This window comes from Trichechus manatus, unplaced genomic scaffold (genome assembly GCF_000243295.1).
Source record: "Trichechus manatus latirostris isolate Lorelei unplaced genomic scaffold, TriManLat1.0 scaffold00128, whole genome shotgun sequence".
Lineage (NCBI taxonomy): Eukaryota > Metazoa > Chordata > Mammalia > Sirenia > Trichechidae > Trichechus > Trichechus manatus.
The window spans coordinates 1692725-1710307 of NW_004444064.1; the positions used below are offsets into that span (position 1 = coordinate 1692725).

The 17583-nt window shown below is 47.3% G+C and overlaps 1 long non-coding RNA gene across 1 annotated transcript; it reads right to left on the reverse strand.

The window, feature by feature from the left end:
* Nucleotides 1-2664: 2664 nt before the first annotated feature.
* On the reverse strand, nt 2665-8792 carry LOC111822081 (uncharacterized). The gene is made up of 3 exons (XR_002825371.1): nt 8667-8792; nt 4578-4855; nt 2665-4272 (listed from the first exon to the last, which is right to left on the reverse strand). It is a non-coding gene; the product is annotated as an uncharacterized LOC111822081 (long non-coding RNA).
* Nucleotides 8793-17583: the final 8791 nt, after the last annotated feature.

The window sequence follows — 17583 nt, forward strand, 5'->3', positions numbered from 1 at the left end:
CCCAGTCACATGGCCAGGCCCTAAGTCAAAGTGGGGGCATGTAAAAGGGCATAACTATGGGGAGCATGCTTCACTGGGACCCCCTAACAGCTGTCCACCACCTACAGCTCTGCTGGGAGCCGTGGTCCCCAGGTAACAGGTGAGTGGTGGGCATCACATCGGTTTGAACACAAGCTGCTCACAACTTGCCCTAGGAAATGTTTCATAGGGACCAGCCTACAAAAGCCTATTTAACACGATGTGGCTGGACTGGGCCTTGGGGACAGGAAACCATGGAGTAGGAAGGCAGGGGAGGAGAGCCTCAGCTTGTCTCCACACACAGCATGGTTCTAGGGAGAAACTTCCCTCCAGCTAGGCTGGGCCATCCCTCCCCACTACCTGTTGTCTGTCTCCCCTTCATCTCTCATGGCACAGGGTCCCTCCTGCTGCCCCAAACTAGCGTCATGCCCATGCTCAGGGCCCTCACCACCACCACCCCCTCCAAACCCAGGCCAGAAATCAGGGCCAAAGAAAGTATTAAGTGAGAACCTGACTGAACTGAATCCTCAAGGGTGTGAAGGGTTGATGGGCCCTCAGCCCTCCCTGAAGTGCTTCAGTTTTTATGAGGTGTTTGTTGACTCATTGATGTCTCCTTGGGTGTCGTTCCCAAATGCAATAGAGTAGAACATCCGTCTGGTGAGGCAGAAGACCCTACCCCTGCCCCAGCTTCCCTGAGCAGCCCTGCCTTTCCTGGGGACTCTGAAAGGCCCTGTTTATCTGCATGTACTCAGAGGCCACGACAGAGAGATGGGAGAGATCTGCATGTTGACCACTTGTAGGTCAGTAGGCTCCAGAGAGCCAGGTTCTGTGGGCTGCTGGCCTTGCAGGGGACATGGAGGGCTGGGAGGTGGAAGTACAGAGGTGGGAGGCCACACCCCAGGTTAGAAAGCCAAGCTCAGAAAGCCTTAGTGTACGTATCACACCATGTCCCAGTCAGTACTGAAACAGAGGAGAAGGTGATCAAAAATAAGCACCGGCATATCAACTCTTATTTAAAAAAAAAAGCACAACCCCAAGTTCTTTTCAAAAAGAGGGCTCACCAGCCTGCTCTGCAGTCTTGCCCTAGAATTTACAGGGTTCTCTAGTTAGGAAAAGCACAAAGTCAATGCCATGATGCAGTTAAATTGTCCCAGGAACAAAATCAGTCTCCCTAATAATTGGGGTGTACAGTACTCTGAAGACTACATTTGTTTTAATTAATACTTGGCAATCATAACCTTGTAACCAAATACAACCCATGCCCTTGGCAAATGATTATTTCTATATTCAAAAAACATGTATGAGTTACATAGCCAATACCATCACCTCTTACTGATGTAATTCATGATCCAGTGTGTTCATAGTTACAGTTTTCACTTGCCTTCTTTGATAACTGCAGGTTTTCTGCCTCCTTTCTATTTGTGGTCTGCGCCAAGTAGGAGGAGATCAAACAAATTTGTATGTGAAAACCAGCCTGACTTATTAGACCAGATTATTAAGCTGTGTTCTTCCTTCTTACTGAGTATGATTTTTAAATAATTTGATGATTTTCCTTGTAAAGTAGCAAGTGCTATTGATGATAAATTGCACGCATGCTTCAAGATATGATAGACAGTTCCTGGAACATTTTTACATTATAATTCAGGAGCAGTGCCAGTGCTAAGGTAGTGCTGATGGTGATCGATGAATGGGACTGAAGGGCTGCACGGAGGAGTCAGGGACACACTGCTTCCCAAAGCCAAGGCCTAATGGAGGGGAGGCCAAGCTCTTAATATCCCAGGGCTGACCAGCTGGGGACAGGGAGGGTGGGGGATGGAATGAAAACAGAGACTGAGTGGGCTTGTGAGATCATGAACGTGGTCATGGGGTGGCTCCATCTCATTCCCAAAAATTATTCCTCATTGGAGGAGCAGTGACTGGACCATGGGTGGCGATGCCTTGGGGACCCAGGGGTTCCACAAGTGACCACAGGAAACACAGCAGCACAGGGACGGGTACAGGATAAGTGGCCTCTGAAGGAGAACTGAATCTAAGCATGGAGGCTGCTGAATGTCCCAGCTGAACTTGTTCTCCCCTGAGGTGCCAGGCTCAGGCCAGGCAGGGTAGTTGAAGGAGACTCTTGTATCACAACTCAATGAGAGCCTATAGAGCCTTTTGGCGTGATAACAAGCAGAGAGGGGCCATGGCTGCAAAGTTTATGCGTGCTGGCCTGGGAGAGGCTGTTTATCAGGTTCCCCTTCAGGACCTCTGTGGATTGAAATTCTTCTCATTCAGAGAAAAATCCATCTGATAGAACAGAATAACAACCCCTGGGTTGATAGTTTAGGAGAACAGAGGTTAAGAGAGACAAGGGCTTTGTGGACATGGTGTGGTAAGAGACAGGGTCCATGAAGTCCAGGAAAGGGTAACCCCCAGCCCTAGGCCCAAGTCAAGGACAAACCCACTCCCAGCACTAAGGAGGAGTTGGGGTGCCCCCTAGATGGCAAGTCCACATATGGACCCACCAACAGTCAGGTTTTTCTGTGGGAGGCTACACATCCCACCCTCCAATGTCAAGGACATCATGGTGATGGCAAAAAGGCCCCATGCTGAAAAGCAAGCCCAGTTGGCCTTGACAAGGTCATGTGCTCCATCCCAGCCCAGGATGCACAAATATACCAACTGGCTTAGCCAAGGTCACAGGCACCACTCCTGGAGCTGGGGGAGGGTCCCCCAAGTACATGGGCTGTGAATGGGGTAGGGAGTCATCTAAGAGGGATTTGGAGTTCCATTTAGGGGGTCATCAGAGGGGATGCTGTAGGATGCCAGTAACTGAAAACTCTACTGAGTCTGGTTTAAACAGTTAGACTGTGAGTTGCCCCCATAACTGGAAGACTATGGGTAGGGGAGTTTGGGGGTTAATCCAGTATCATTAGTTCATCTCACCGGCTCTCAGCGCTGTCCTCTGCACTGTGGTTGCTTCACTCGGGGCAGAGAAGGTAGCAGTTCCAGAGCCCACGGCCACAACGTGCAGACAGAGGGCATCTTTCCTTTCTCCGCCTCTCAAGAGTAAGCAAACTTTTCCCAGAAGTTCCCAGCTGTCATCCTCCACTGACCCGATCATGAGAGAGAAGGGCAAGGAGGAAGGGGTGGCCTGGGATTGTCTGGAATTGCTAGGGTGCATTGAAAGACTCAGAGCTGGGTCCATCTCTCATTCTCAATAATTACTCCTCAATGGAGGATCAGCGACTGGACCATGGATGGCAATGCCTTGGGGACCCAGGGGTTCCACAAGTGACCACAGGAAACACAACAGCACAGGGACTGGGGTCCAGCAGACCTGACTCTGAACTTGGAGGCTGCTGAAGGTCCAGGACAGCTCTGACTCGAGCTCTCACTGGAAGACTCGCTGCCCACAGCCTGGCCTCGTTCCTGCTCAGGAGATGTGCCACAGGGAGCAGAGCAAAGGGTCAGCCCCTCAGGCCAGGGGCCAGACTGGCTCTGAGCCCTACTCTCAATCAGAGCTGACAGGCTGCCCCTAATACTTACTCTTTATACCTGATCGAACATGGCCTTTGCCTGCCCCTACCCAGGACACGTCCCCTCCCTGGGCCCTTCGACCTCCCAGCCAGAAGCGGAGCTCTTTCCCACTAAGCGTTTCCTGAGCCCCTGATGGTCCCTTGGAGCCTGTGGCCGGCCCCGCTTACTTCAGCCTGAGGGCTTGTCCCCACAGACTGGTCCCACATGAACTCAGCCCGAGGGTGTAGTGACCCATGTGTGCTCCTGGCCTGTCACTCACGAAGCCCACTCACACCACACGTCAGTCGAGTCCCACAACAACCCCTTGAAACGGATAGGAATTCTCCGAGTCCTCATTTACAATGGAGGAAAACGAGTCCTAGGCAAGAGGACTTGCCCCGGCGTCACCCTGATCCCCAGTTATTCTCCAGCCCAACCTGAGCTGCTGCCCCTGGGATGAAGTTCACTTCCCCAACCCACGCTAACTCCAGGATGTACCAATGTAGACTCCCACTGCAAAATACAGCCCTTCATAGCAAACATAAAAGCCAATTAAAGAGAATCAGGACTGCCTGTGATAATGGAGGCCCTCCCAGGAGGGCAGAGGAGAGTCTCTTATCTCACCAGCAGGAAGATACACTCTTCCCTAAGAATCTCGGGCAGAGGAGAGTCTCTCTTATCTCACCAGCAGGAAAACCAAGAAGTCAAATGTCAGTTCCTTGAAATGATGAATAAAACTGATCAACCTTAGCAAAACTGATGAGAGAAACAGAGATAATGAGAACAGTTATCAAAAAAGTGAAATTACTACAGATCATACAAATTTAACAGGACAGTAAGGGGATTTTATGAACAACTTTATAACAATAAATTGGACAACTCAGGACACATGGACAAATTCCTGGGAAAATACAACTTTACAAAGCTGTGGCAAAAAGAATTAGAAAATATGAATAGTTGTATTTCCGTTAAGAGAATCGATTTAAAAAAAAAAAAAAAACCTTCCGATAAAGGAAACCACACCCAGCTAGGTATATTTGTGAAATCAGCCAAATACTTACGGAGATGATGATAACCAGTCTCTTAAAGTGGCAGCGCCCTTGTGAGCCGGGCAGACGCACCCTGGGGAGAGCGCAGGCCGAGCAGCCCACTGTCCCTTGGCGTCACTGGATCTCCGCAGGGAGACAGACCTGCCCGTTTTCCTTGCACTTGTTTATAGAGCTGGTGCTGGGACAGAGTGGTGCCAGCAAGGCGCCTGCCACGTCACAGGATCACTACCCAACCAGGTGATGATGGACTAGACAGCTCTTCCTCCGCCATCCTCCGTCACACTGTGACTCTGGAAGTCAGAAAGAAATGACTGTGGGATGGGAACACAAGTCCTTCTCTGGTGGAAATTATAAAGACCCAGAAGGTGGCCAGTGGGGACGGGGGCTGTTCTGCCAGCGGCCAGGAGTCACAGTGTAGAAGGGGCCTGTATGGCACTCGAGGTCACCGCACCTGTACAGCAACAGAGGGCAGGCCCCTCCCTCACTGGGGGGCGGGGGATCCGGTTCTCCTGGGAGGGGAAGAGGGCTGGGATCATGGCCATGAGGGGCTTAAAGGCATCTACGGGGAGAGGGTGAGGGAGAAATGGAGAGACCAAGGGAGGAGGGAAGTGGGGTGGCCATAGGGGTCCCTTTAGGGGTTCACCAAGGACAGTGTGTCCCCTCATCCCTGTCTTACAGGACAAAGGAAGCAGAGAGTTGACACCTTAAGTTCCAGCTCCCTCAAATTCTACATTTCTTTGGGGGTTCTGATGTGATCTTGCTAAAAAGAAATGTTTAAATCACCTCTGGAATGCACAGTGTGTGAGGGTCTGCTGACCCTACAAAAGAGGTCTTGCTCACCTCCTATCACCAAGGGGTCCCTCCTCACCCCCGGAGACTCCTCGTTGAGGGCACTGCCCCATCCCCCACCGTCCTCCCCTTAATAGGTACTTCCATTTCTAAGCCAAGGGCATTTTCTCTTTCTACACATGCATATGGCCCTGGCCCTAAGTGGTGGGAGATAACCTGGGAAATGCCAAGTGCGTTTTGGTCCTCCAGCTTTACCCTCCCGTTTTCAAATCTGCCCTGTGTCATGCTGTAATCCACGCGGGTGTTAGTTCACTGTTGCCAGCACCAGCTGACCCAGACTGCAGACTCCCAGGACACTGGGCTGGAGAGAAGCTTTGGGTCACCCAGCCTCATGCTCTCATGGTTCAGTAAGGGAAGCTGAGCACAGAGGGGACTGAGTTCCTCAATGGGGCAGGGGAGTGCTGCAGCATGAGGGTGGATGCTATTCCTGCTGACCAGGGTCAGGAGCCCCCTATTCTGGCTGGGCCAGTGGCCCCCCGTGACCCCAGCTTTGGCTGTGGTTCTGGCACCATCAGCCAGACCACATGCAAGTTGTTCCAACACTGGCCATGGGGCTCTGAGCTAATTACAGTCTCTCACCCAATCTGCATCATGACCAACTCAGGCCACAGAAGAAAACTGACTCCTAAGGAGACTGAGACTTGTCCCCAGTCCACTGACCACCAGGAGCAGCCAGGCTACTGGTGCAGTTACTAAAAAAGTCAAGCCCCTCCAGGTGACTTGATAGGAGATCACTAACAAAAGACCACCTGTAAAAATGGTTTAATTTTCCACCTCCAGGGCATACCACGAAGGAGGGAAACACAGCTGGCCTGGAAGAGAAAGGCTTTAACTGGAGACCCAGTGGTCACGCACAGAAGCTCAAAACCTTCCTCAGCTACTGCACCTCTCCAACTTTAGGAGACATCAAATGAGACACCAATGCCCCCAAGGCCACAGAGCTGGCAGGTGAGGGCAGTTCTAGCCGCTCAGGATTCAACACAGGTTTCCCCTCTCCAAACCATCCTGAGCCCGCCTGGAACTCCCAGGTGCAGGAAGGACCAGATGACCCAGCGTTTCTGCCTTTGCCCATGACTAGTCTCTATGGCACCCACACTGGCCCTTCCCATCTGTATCCTGCAGCCAGAGTTGTCTTTTCAGCACAGGTCCTAGTACGATTAACCAGTAGGCAAGGTACACACAGGCTTACAGTAAGCAAGGTATACACATGCTTAACTGTGTTTACTTAATCTGTGGTGAATAATTTCACAAAAAAACAAGTGAAATTGTGCACCCAGATTAGTAAGTAAGCACAAGTAAGCCTCTGCGTACCTTTGTGGCTGTTGCTGTTGCTGTTAGGTGCTGTCGAGCAGGTTCCGACTCATAGCGACCCCATGTACAACAGAACGAAACACTGCCCGGTCCTGCACCATCCTCACAATTATCGTTATGCCTGAGCCCACTGTTACAGCCACTGTGTCAATCTATCTCATTGAGGGTCTTCCTCTTTTCCAATGACCTTCCACTTTACCAAGCATGACGTCCTTCTCCAAGGACTGATCCCTCCTGATACCATGTCCAAAGTATGTGAGTCAAAGTCTTGTCATCCTCACTTCTAAGGAGCATTCTGGCTGTACTTCTTCCAAGACAGATTTGTTCATTCTTTGGCAGTCCGTGGTATGTTCAATATTCTTCACCAACACCACAGTTCAAAGACATCAATTCTTCGCTCTTCCTTATTCACTGTCCAGCTTTCCCATGCATATAAGGCGCACCTTAGTCCTCAAAGTGACATCTTTGCTTTTTAACACTTTAAAGAGGTCTTTTACAGCAGATTTGCCCAATGCAATGCGTTGTTTGATTTCTTGACTGCTGCTTCCATGGGTGTTGATTGTGGATCCAAGTAAAATGAAATCCTTGACAACTTCAGTCTTTTCTCCATTTATCATGATATTGCTTATTGGTCCAGTTGTGAGGACTTTTGTTTTCTTTATGTTGAGGTGTAAGCCATACTGAAGGCTGTAGTCTTTGATCTTCATCAGTAAGTGCGTCAAGTCCTCTTCACTTTCAGCAAGCAAGGTTGTGTCGTCTGCATAACCAGTAAGCATACCTTACTTACTGGTTAATCTGCCCGTGTGAACACCAAATGGCTAAAGAAAGATCCAGAATAGAGACTGCAGGGAGTGCCCACCAGGTGTGCACCCCAACCTGAGAGCAACCAACAAATCAGAAAGTAACAAAACCCATGAGAAAAACAGGGTTGTCTCTCAGTGATCCAAGTGGAATGGATTGTAGCAAAAGAGCTAGTGTTGTAGTGAATTCAAACAGGGCCAGATTGCCTTAGAACAATGAAAAACAGAATGTCTATAAACAAACCCCAGTTCTGATGATAGAGGGGAGAGAGAGAATGATGATGGATAGATAGATAATGATGAAGATGGATAGATACAGATATACACATATGGATAACTTGGGCTTTTGATAACAGTGGGATTTCAAGTCAACAGGAAAATATACATTATTCATAACAGGAGGTGAGACAATTGGCTATGAGTTGAAATAATAACTTTATACCAAAAAAATGTACCTGCATGTACTCACAAAGATTTAATATTTAAAATAAGTGTTAGAGGAAAGTACTGAATTTTTATATAACCTTGAAGTAAGGATGCCTTCTAAGCTTTATAGTAAAGGTAAAAATCATAATGGAAAAAGATTAATAGGTTACACTACATTAAAAATTTTAAAACTTCAGTGCCCCCTCCCCCTTTCATACACACAGACTAAAGAGGCTGAGCAGAGAGACCCGTGGAGGGAAGGGGCATTCACGGCAGCAGCCAGCATACATCAAAGACTCCCCTGTACCAGCACTGGCCCCCACCCCAACCAAACTTCCTGAAGTCAGGCCGTCCCCAAGTTACAGAGGAAGAAACTGAAGCTTGGAGAGATGAACTGCTGCCCCAGGTTTCGGGGATGGAGCTGGGACACAAACCCAGGCCTCTGTGATTCTGACTGCTTCTCTGGACCATCACATCTGTGGATGGCCAAGCAGGGTGCTGGATGCACTAGGCCAGGTGCAGAGAGGGACAGGGATGCGCTGTGCCAGGTCAAGGTCTCGGTGCTTACAAGGCTCTGTCCTGGCAGGATGTGGCCTGGCCATGGATGGGAGCTTGCAGGGACTATTTGGACACAACCCTTTGGCTGGGCCAGACCAGCAGGACCCCAAGGACCATGTAGGCACGGTGCTCCCACTCAGCCTGGCCCCAGCCTCACCTCATAAGCTGCAGGATGATGTCATCCTGAGCCTGGAGCTACTCATGCAGGGCCTGGTTGCATCAGAGATGAACAAGTAACGCGCTGCTGGCTTCTACTTGGACCTCCACATCTCGGGTGCAGAGGAGAGCATTCTCTAAGGTTCTCGTCTTCCGCTGACTTCAGCACTCCATCTGCAACTGATGCCAGTATTACAGTAAGGCAGCATGGCCATGTGCCCCAAATTCCACACAAGAAGATCTCCGCTAGAATCACTGAAGGGGGCTAAGCTCCAGAAGGTACAGAGGTCAGGGGTCCAGCTTCCATGCCTCCCAGACAGCCTGCAGTGACCCTGGCCAGGTAGGCCGAGGCTGCTGTATGCTGGGTTATCCCCCAAACATCATGGGGCTGTAGGCAGGTGATCGTGGAGGGCTGGACATGAACCTTCCAGAGCCTCAGACAGTCTGAAGGCCTGGGTGGTGGACCTAAGCATTCACACCTTCAACAAACCAGACACAGAACGGACATGCCTAGATGGGAACATCCTGACCTGGCCCCTTCCCACTCCCCTCAGAATGGATGGCAAGTGACAAAGGGAGGGCAGGCTTAGGAGAGTGGCCTGAGACCCTTGGTCGGGGGGGAGGGAGAACCTGCAGGAGCTGGTGGGTAGACTGTAGAGAAGCCAGAAGATCTTCGACAAAGAAGGAGGAAGGAGAGGGACCAAGGGAAGCACCCTGGACAGAATGTCTGCCATTCTGGGAGGGGGCGCAGTGGAGCATGGGGGGACACAGCACTGTAGGAGGCCACTGAAAGGCCAAGGAAGGAGACTGATCATCCCTCTGGACTTAGGTTAAGTAGAAGATGATTTTCTTTGGGGGCAGGACCATGAGGGAATTTCTTCCTTTTCTGATATTGCTGTTTTCCCCAAGTGGCCTATAAAGAGAATTTCTTTGTGTAATAGGGAAAAATATGTATCTAGAAATCAAAACATGCAAAAATAGTAACGTTCCACCGATTTGCCAAAGTTCTTCCTTCCTGACATCAGATTCCCCCTCGATGACATCAACCTCACACTTCAGCCCAGCTTCTGGCTCCAGCTATCTTTCTGTAATTTGGGCAAAAGAGGATTCACATGATGGGAAACTTGAGTGAATCGAAGGACACCCCTGCTGCTCTTCTTTAAGATCCATCACTCTTCTGTTGCTCCATTCAGGGGAATTCTAGTGAAGAAAATGAAATCTGAAAGATGTCCGATAACCCTGTCCATTTTTATGGTTGTGGTTGTATATTCTGTGAGACCTACCTCCCTCTGCTTGTACATAAAGTGACACTCTTGTTACTCAGCAGGAGATCTGGGGAAGCTGTTTTGAGAAGAAAAAGGTAGTAGGCTATCAAAAATGTTCTGTAGAAGACACAACTTCCAAAACTTAAAGGAGCTCTTCCAATTTTCCTGTTTCTTCTACTAAGAGATGTGCTTGCCTACTTAGAATAATGCCTTTCAAATGCAAATTTATTAATTTGATCATGTGTCTACTTTTTGCTATCAACCAAGAGGCCGTTTAGAACAAGCAAAGCCATCACGCCTGCACCACTCCACGGGTTGCCATGTTTGCTTACTCCGTGGGCCGCCATGTTCACATGCTCCATGAGCCTCCAGGTCCCACCACACCACAGGCTGCCATGTTTACACCACTTTGCAGGCTACTATGTTAGCATCCCTCCAAGGCCCACCGGGTTCCCACTACCTCCTGCATTTATAAATAAAAATGAGCATTTTTATTAGTTTGTTTATCCCTTTCGTGTTTCTTTTGGAGAAACAGACAAATACGGAGTGTGCATATTCAAATTTTTTCTTTTTACATAAAAAGAACCATACTTACATATTCTTTTGCATCTTGGTATTTTCACTTAACAATATATCCTGGAAATCATGCTGTATCAGTTCATAGAAACTTTCCTGTTTCTTTGCAGATGCATAGTATTCCATCGTGCAGTTGTATCAGAGTTAATTCAACCAGTTTCCTATTGTTGGGCATTATATTGTTCCCAAATTTGCCTATTACAAAACAATGCCCAATAAGTAACTTTATGCATATGCTACTTTACATTTGTGAAGATGTATCTTCAGGCTAATGTATTTTCAGAAGACGGATTGCTGAGTCAGAGGGTAAATATATGTGTATTTTTGTTAGATATTGCAAGATTCCCCTCCATAAAGGTTGTACCATCTTGTACTTCCATCCGTAATGAATGAAAGTGGCTGTTGGAATCAATTTTTAATAATCATCCCAGGAAATTCTGATGTCTAGAATGACACTTGTAGAAATATGGCAATCATAGCAGGGACAAATATTTTCAGAATTTAACTCAAACATCAATTCCTACCTTAATGTGAAAACCTCCTGAATTTCAGTTTTAAGACTGCCAATGTGGGAAATATCTGGGTACTGAGAAGCAATTTTAGACAGAAAATAAAAGTTGATATTCCAATTCTAAAAGGGTCAGCAGTGAAAATATGAGTTAACACAATACAAATTCCTTCTCCTCAGCCCAACATGGTTCCCTTATACATGGCTCCATGGAGATAAGCAACATCTAGTCCAACTCTTCACACTGTGCTGTAAGAAAAACATGTACTAGCTGGATGTGTGTGCTGTGTGCGTGTGTGTGTGCGTGTGTGTGTGTGTGTTAGGGGCTTTTTGTCCTGGAAAGAATGTCCTTAGTTTTCATCAGATTCCCAAAGGGTGGTGGAGGTCCTTGACACAGACAAAGTTAGGAACAACTGCTCCGACCAGTGATCCTATACTAAGTCTTGGTCAACTGGAGCTCCACCACTGTCCGCTACATTAACCAAATAACCCCAATTCTTTTTATTTTCATTTATCAATGAGCAGGCTCATCTCTGTACCAATTCACATTGGTTTCAACTGACTCTTGAATTTATCTCTTATTGTTCATTTAGTGACCTGAGATGTAGCTCACCTCTGCTCCCACTCTACTACTTCAGCAATAGCCTAGTCTTCTATTTTAGTGAGATACCTGAGATGCTCCAGGAGCAACAATTCTTTCATCTACCGTTCTTTCTTCCTGACTGCCTCTGTCCCCACACCATCTTCTCAGGTATACCTTCAGATTCATATTAATGGGTTCTCTTCTCACTTCTAAAGAAAACACTCTGTATGTAATATGCCATCTGCCTACAACTTAAACCAGAAGAGATCAATGTGGTCACAGTGCAAAAGACAAGAGGAAGGATGGGGCTGGAGAGAGACAGGGACCAAACCACACGGACCTGGAGACCCATGAGGAGTATTTGTGACTTTAGCCTAAGAACACGCAAAGAGACTGGGTGACATATATTACATGTATGTTTTGAAAAATTACTCTGGCTACGGAGACTCTGCTGGGGACAGGGCAGATGAGGCTCTTTCTGTAGTTCAGAAGAGAGATGGTGGCCCCCGGGACCTAGTACAGCAACAGAGAGAAGTGGACAGATCAGAGAGATGTCTGGGAGGTGAAGTTGTTTAGTGTGGAGGTGAGCTGGATATTGGGTGATTAGATGATAGCATTAAAGATGACTTTCCGTTTCTTGGTTCCTGCATCAGGATGGAGGACAGTGGTCTCCACTGAAAGGAGGAGCAGTGAGAGGATACAACTGACTGGGAAAAATCATGAATTCAGTTTCTACATGTCGACTTTGCTGGGCCTACCCTCAAGCGGAATATCAGGTAGGTCTATCTTAGGCTGGGTTCTCTAGAGAAGCAAAACAAGTAAAGCATATAAATATATATGTATATATAGAGAGATTTATATCAAGGAAATGGCTCACACGGTTGTAGAGGCTGTAATGTCCCAAGTCCATGGGTCAGGATACAGGTGTCTCCTGATTCACACAGCTGCAGGGGCTGGCAAACCCAAGATCAGCAGGTCAGATAGCAGGGCTCTTGCTCACAGGCTGCAAAGATCGATGAATCCCAAGATCAGCAGGCAAGGCCAAAGGTAAGTTACTAGCTCAAGTCCCAAGAACTGAAGGTCAGAGGAACAACAGCCAGCTGCAGGATCCAACACCAGCAAAAAGCACTCCCAGCCTTGCCAGAATGTCCACTTATATTCAATGCAGCCCTTTCAACAGACTGGCTACTCACAGTAGATCTCATCATGTGGGTGATCACATATCAAATTTCAACAGGGAAGTGATCACAACATTATGTGATTGCCCAAACACTGAGAATCATGGCCCAAACAAGTTGACACACAATCTTAACCATCACAAGGTCCTCAGATATTATGTCTAGAACAGAGAGAAGATCTGGGCTTGAGTTATAAATCTAGGCATAACGGGAGGTAGACGGCAGTTGAGGCTGTGGACTTGGATGAAGTAGCTTGAGAAAGAGAAGAGGGCCTAATAACCAGTCTTAAGATGTAGTATAAAGGGGACCAAGAAGGGGCAGCTATAGAAGAGGGGAGCACAGAGATTGTGGTATCCAGAGGGGAGGTCATGCTGGACAACAGTGTCAGAAGTTACTGATGGGTCCAGAGAGATGAAGACCAAATATATCCATGAGAAAGTCAAGATACTGTGAGGAGGAAGGTGCATGTAATTGAGGAGGGGTCCACAGGGGCAGCCAATGTCCTTATCATGTTTTTTCTCAGCCTGGACAATGGGCACCCAGGAGTGTGTTTATTATCAGTCTACTGTTAAAGTACACATGTCTTGTTCAGTCTTCCATCTGAGTAGCATACTCCAGTATTTTAAAATACAGATAATGTAAGGAAATAAAATCCCCACTGGTCCTGCAGCATGGGGTCACTGGTGATGGAGGAAGAGCTGTTTCAGCATCATGATGGTGCGGGTTGGAGCACCTGAGTAACTGGGAGCCAAGGCAGGGGAGATGGCAAGACCAGGCAACTGTCTCACATCTAAAAAAATAAATGCAAACTTAAGATGGGAAAGGACAGAAGAGAGGGATTGAGAAAGGCACTAGAAATGCAACGGAGGTGAGGGCTTCTGGAGACACGGCCGGCAAAAACAGGTGCTACGGAAGTATTGTAAAAGCTGCTTTGAGAACCCCCTGCTGCCCAAGCCCTCAGGAATGCCCACTGCATGCACAAATGCCTTGTGAGTCGAGTTTCAGGAAATCGAGGAAATAGGCCTGTGCTCTACACAACAGAGACGGAAGCAATAAGAGAGCGAGGCACAAAGAGGCAACGTTTAGAGAAAACAAGAACGCCAAGAAACAGCCAACAGAGGACAGAAGCACCTGGAATTTACTGGACCTCCCAGGAGGTTCTTTGGTGGCTCAGAGGCTTAAGATAAGAAGTTTGAGTAAAGGTCATATAAAGCTCAAAGAATAGGATGACCTTAACTGACATCTGAGTTTCAGTAGAAAAATTAATTACATCCCCATAGCATAAAATTATTTTTTATTCATATCCTAAAAATGTTCTCACCCAACAGTGTAATATCACTGTCATGTTTCAAAGTATTTCTGAGCGATCCATATGGAAGACTGACAGGGCAGGGGGGCTGCCCTTGACATGGACACAGCTGTCCCCCAGAGGACAAAACTTGCAGGCAGAGACTTCAGCAGGGCCCTCAGCAGGAGAAGACAGGTGGGCAGACCATTCAAGTGTCCACAAAACAAGCCGGGGCCCCTCAGAATGATGAGGCTTTCAGGGGGTAGAGGTTCCTCAATAGGGGCAGGTGGGGATCCATGAGTCACCAATACTGTGGCCCTGTCCCCCAAGGGGGAACCTGGGCTTGCGACAGACCAGAGAGTGCCCTGTCTTGGAGTCCATGCTACATTTCATGACCAGTTAACTTGTACAATGCTCTGTTCAACATACACCCTCCTGAGCCTACATGGCAGTTGACCCCTCCTGCCCAAACCCTTGCAAATGACAGAAAATATATTTTCCATAAATAGGACCATGACTCTTTTAGGAAATAAAGAATTCCTAGAACACCAAAAGCAAATGAGATTTGGATTGAAGGAGGAAACCACAGCCATGAAATGGAATAGCTATAAAAGATGAGGCAGCCCCAGGTTTGAGTGGGGCCTGGAGCTGCAGGCAGAGTCAGTAGAAGTTTACCACCTGACAGAGAGATCAGTTGGGGAACTTAGTAGGAATACACACCCCACCCACATTCACACACCCCATATGCATACATACACAGATTGGACAAGGCAGCCAACATCTGTTTCTGAAGAATTGTCTGAGCCCACGCATAAGGCTAAAACCCTTTGGTACTAATATCATCAGATACGGAAAGTAATCTCTTGTCTAACGAGGCTATTACCTGCTGACACAGTACATTTTGTGTCTCAGATCAGTCACATTTGTATGATATTTGGCTAGAAAAAAATACGTACATGATTGTTTTGGAAAGTAATTTGCTCCTTTCTTATCTCGCCTGCGTAAAACTGATTTTATTTTACAAAGTTCGGTTTATAAATTTGTTGTTACTGTTTTCAGGTGCCACCGAGTCAGTTACAACTCACAGTGACCCTATGTACAACAGAACGAAACGCTGCCCAGTCCTGCGCCATCCTCACAATCATTGCTATGTTTGAGTCCACTGTTGCAGCCACTGTGTCAGTCCATCTTGTTGGATTGTCAATCCTCTTTTTCGCTGACCCCTTACTTTACCAAGCATGATGTCCTTCTCCAGGGACTGGTCCCTCCTGATAACGTGTCCAAAGCATGTAAGGTGAAGTCTCGTCATCATCGCTTCTAGGGAGCATTCATCCTGGCTGTACTTCTTCCAAGACAGATTTGTTCATTCTTCTGGCAGTCCATGGTATATTCAATATTCTTCACCAACACCGTAATTCAAATGCATCAATTCTTCTTTGGTCTTCCTTATTCATTGTCCAGCTTTCGCATGCTTATGAGGTGACTGAAAATACCGTGGCTTGGGTCAGATGCACCTTAGTCCTTATTATGGATTGAATTGTGTCCCCCAAAAATATCTGTCAATTTGATTGGGTCATGATTCCCAATATTGTATGATTGCATACCATTTTATAATCTGATGTGATTTCCTTATGTGTGGTAAACTCTATCACTATGGTGTAATAAGATGGATTAGCGGCAGTTATACTGATGAGGTCTACAAGATTGGATAGTGTCTTAAGCCAATCTCTTTTGAGATATAAAAGAAAGAAGTGAGCAGAGACACATGGGAACCTCATACCACCAAGAAAGCAGTGCCGGGAGAAGAGTGCGTCCTTTGGACCTGAGGTTCCTGCACAGAGAAGCTCCTAGACCCAGGCAAGATTGATGACACGGACCTTCCTCCAGAGCCAATACAGAGCCAATGCCTTGAATTTGGAATTGTAGCCTACTGGACTGGGAGAGAATAAACTTCTCTTTGTTGAAGCCATCCACTTGTGGTATTTCTGTTATAGCAGCACTAGATGACTAAGACAGTCCTCAAAGTGACATCTTTGCTTTAACACTTTAAAGAGGTGTTTTTTTGTATCAGATTTACCCAGTGTAATACATCCTTTGATTTCCTGACTGCTGCTTCCACGGGTGTTGACTGCGGATCCCAGTAAAATGAAATCCTTAACAATTTCAATATTATTAGTGATGAGAAACAAAGACAGATGTGGGAAAAGACTGTTTCTAATTACTAAGGAAATTACTACACTAATATTTTCACAAGGCATGTGGTGAAGAGAAACAAAATCTAGAGGGTAGGGCGGGATGAGAAAGTTTCCGGGTGCTGCCAGCCAAACAAAAATGATCCTGTATCAGTTACCTTTTTTGCTATATAACAAACTTCTCCAAAACATAATGGCTTAAAGCAATGATCATTTAATAGCTCATGATTTTGTGGATCAGCAATTATGGCTGGGGCCAGCTGAGCACTTCTTTGGCTGACTTCCACAGCCACAGTCAGCTGGCAGACAGTTGTGGGACTAGTGGGGAGTGGTGGGCTGAAAAATGGCCCCCCTGAGGATATCCGGTCCTAATCCCTGGAACCTGTAAGTATTACCTTTTATGGAAAAATTATCTTTGCAGAAGTGACTAAATTAAGTATCCTGAGATGGGGATATTAATCTGGATTATCTGGGTGGGCCCTATATGCCATCCTAAGTGTTTTTCTGAGAGTCAGAAGGAGACTTCAGACAGAACAGAGAAGAAGGCTATATAAAGATAAGCAAAGAAAGACTGGAAGACGCAGCAGGAAAGGGCAAGCCCCAGTGCACAAGCACTTTTCAAGCTGCTGCTTGGGTAACATTTGATGATTGATGTACCATTGGCCAAAGAAATCACATGGCTGATCCCAGAGCCAATGCCGGGGCGTGGGGGTGGAGACTCCACCTCTTAATGTTGCTTTATCAATGGGAGGGACTGGTAGTCATTTTGAAATTCACTGTACATCAGCTCATTCTTCCCTCAGAGTCAAGCTGAACAGGCTTCTAAAATGTTCCCATCTTACAGTGACTCCAGTGCTCTCCAGGGACTCTTTCTGCCTTTTGGAATGATTTTCTACTTCACACAGGTTTCCATTCTGATGGAGGTTCCTTCCTGGAAATCTCCTATCTGCTTAGCTTAACTGGAAGGGTTTGCTGTAGGAGATGCAGAAAAGTCATCCCAGATACCAGACCTTGACTCACCCATCTTTTCAACCCACATCCAGTCCTTCTGCAAGTCTTGTCAGACTCACCTTAAATCTCACTTAAAGACACAGCTGGGGCCTTGTCCCAGTTACCCTCATCTCTGCCTCCTCACAGGGCCCCCACTGCTATCTCTGTGTGCTTCCCATGAGGCCTCATTGCTGCCCCCTACACTCCACACTCACAACCTTTGCACATGCCATGCCTCTGCTCACATCGCTCCTCCCAGATCCTCATCGTTCTCAGGGGTTTGCTCAAACACCACCGCCCAAACTCCCAGAGGCTGTACCAAGCCCACCCCTCCCCCA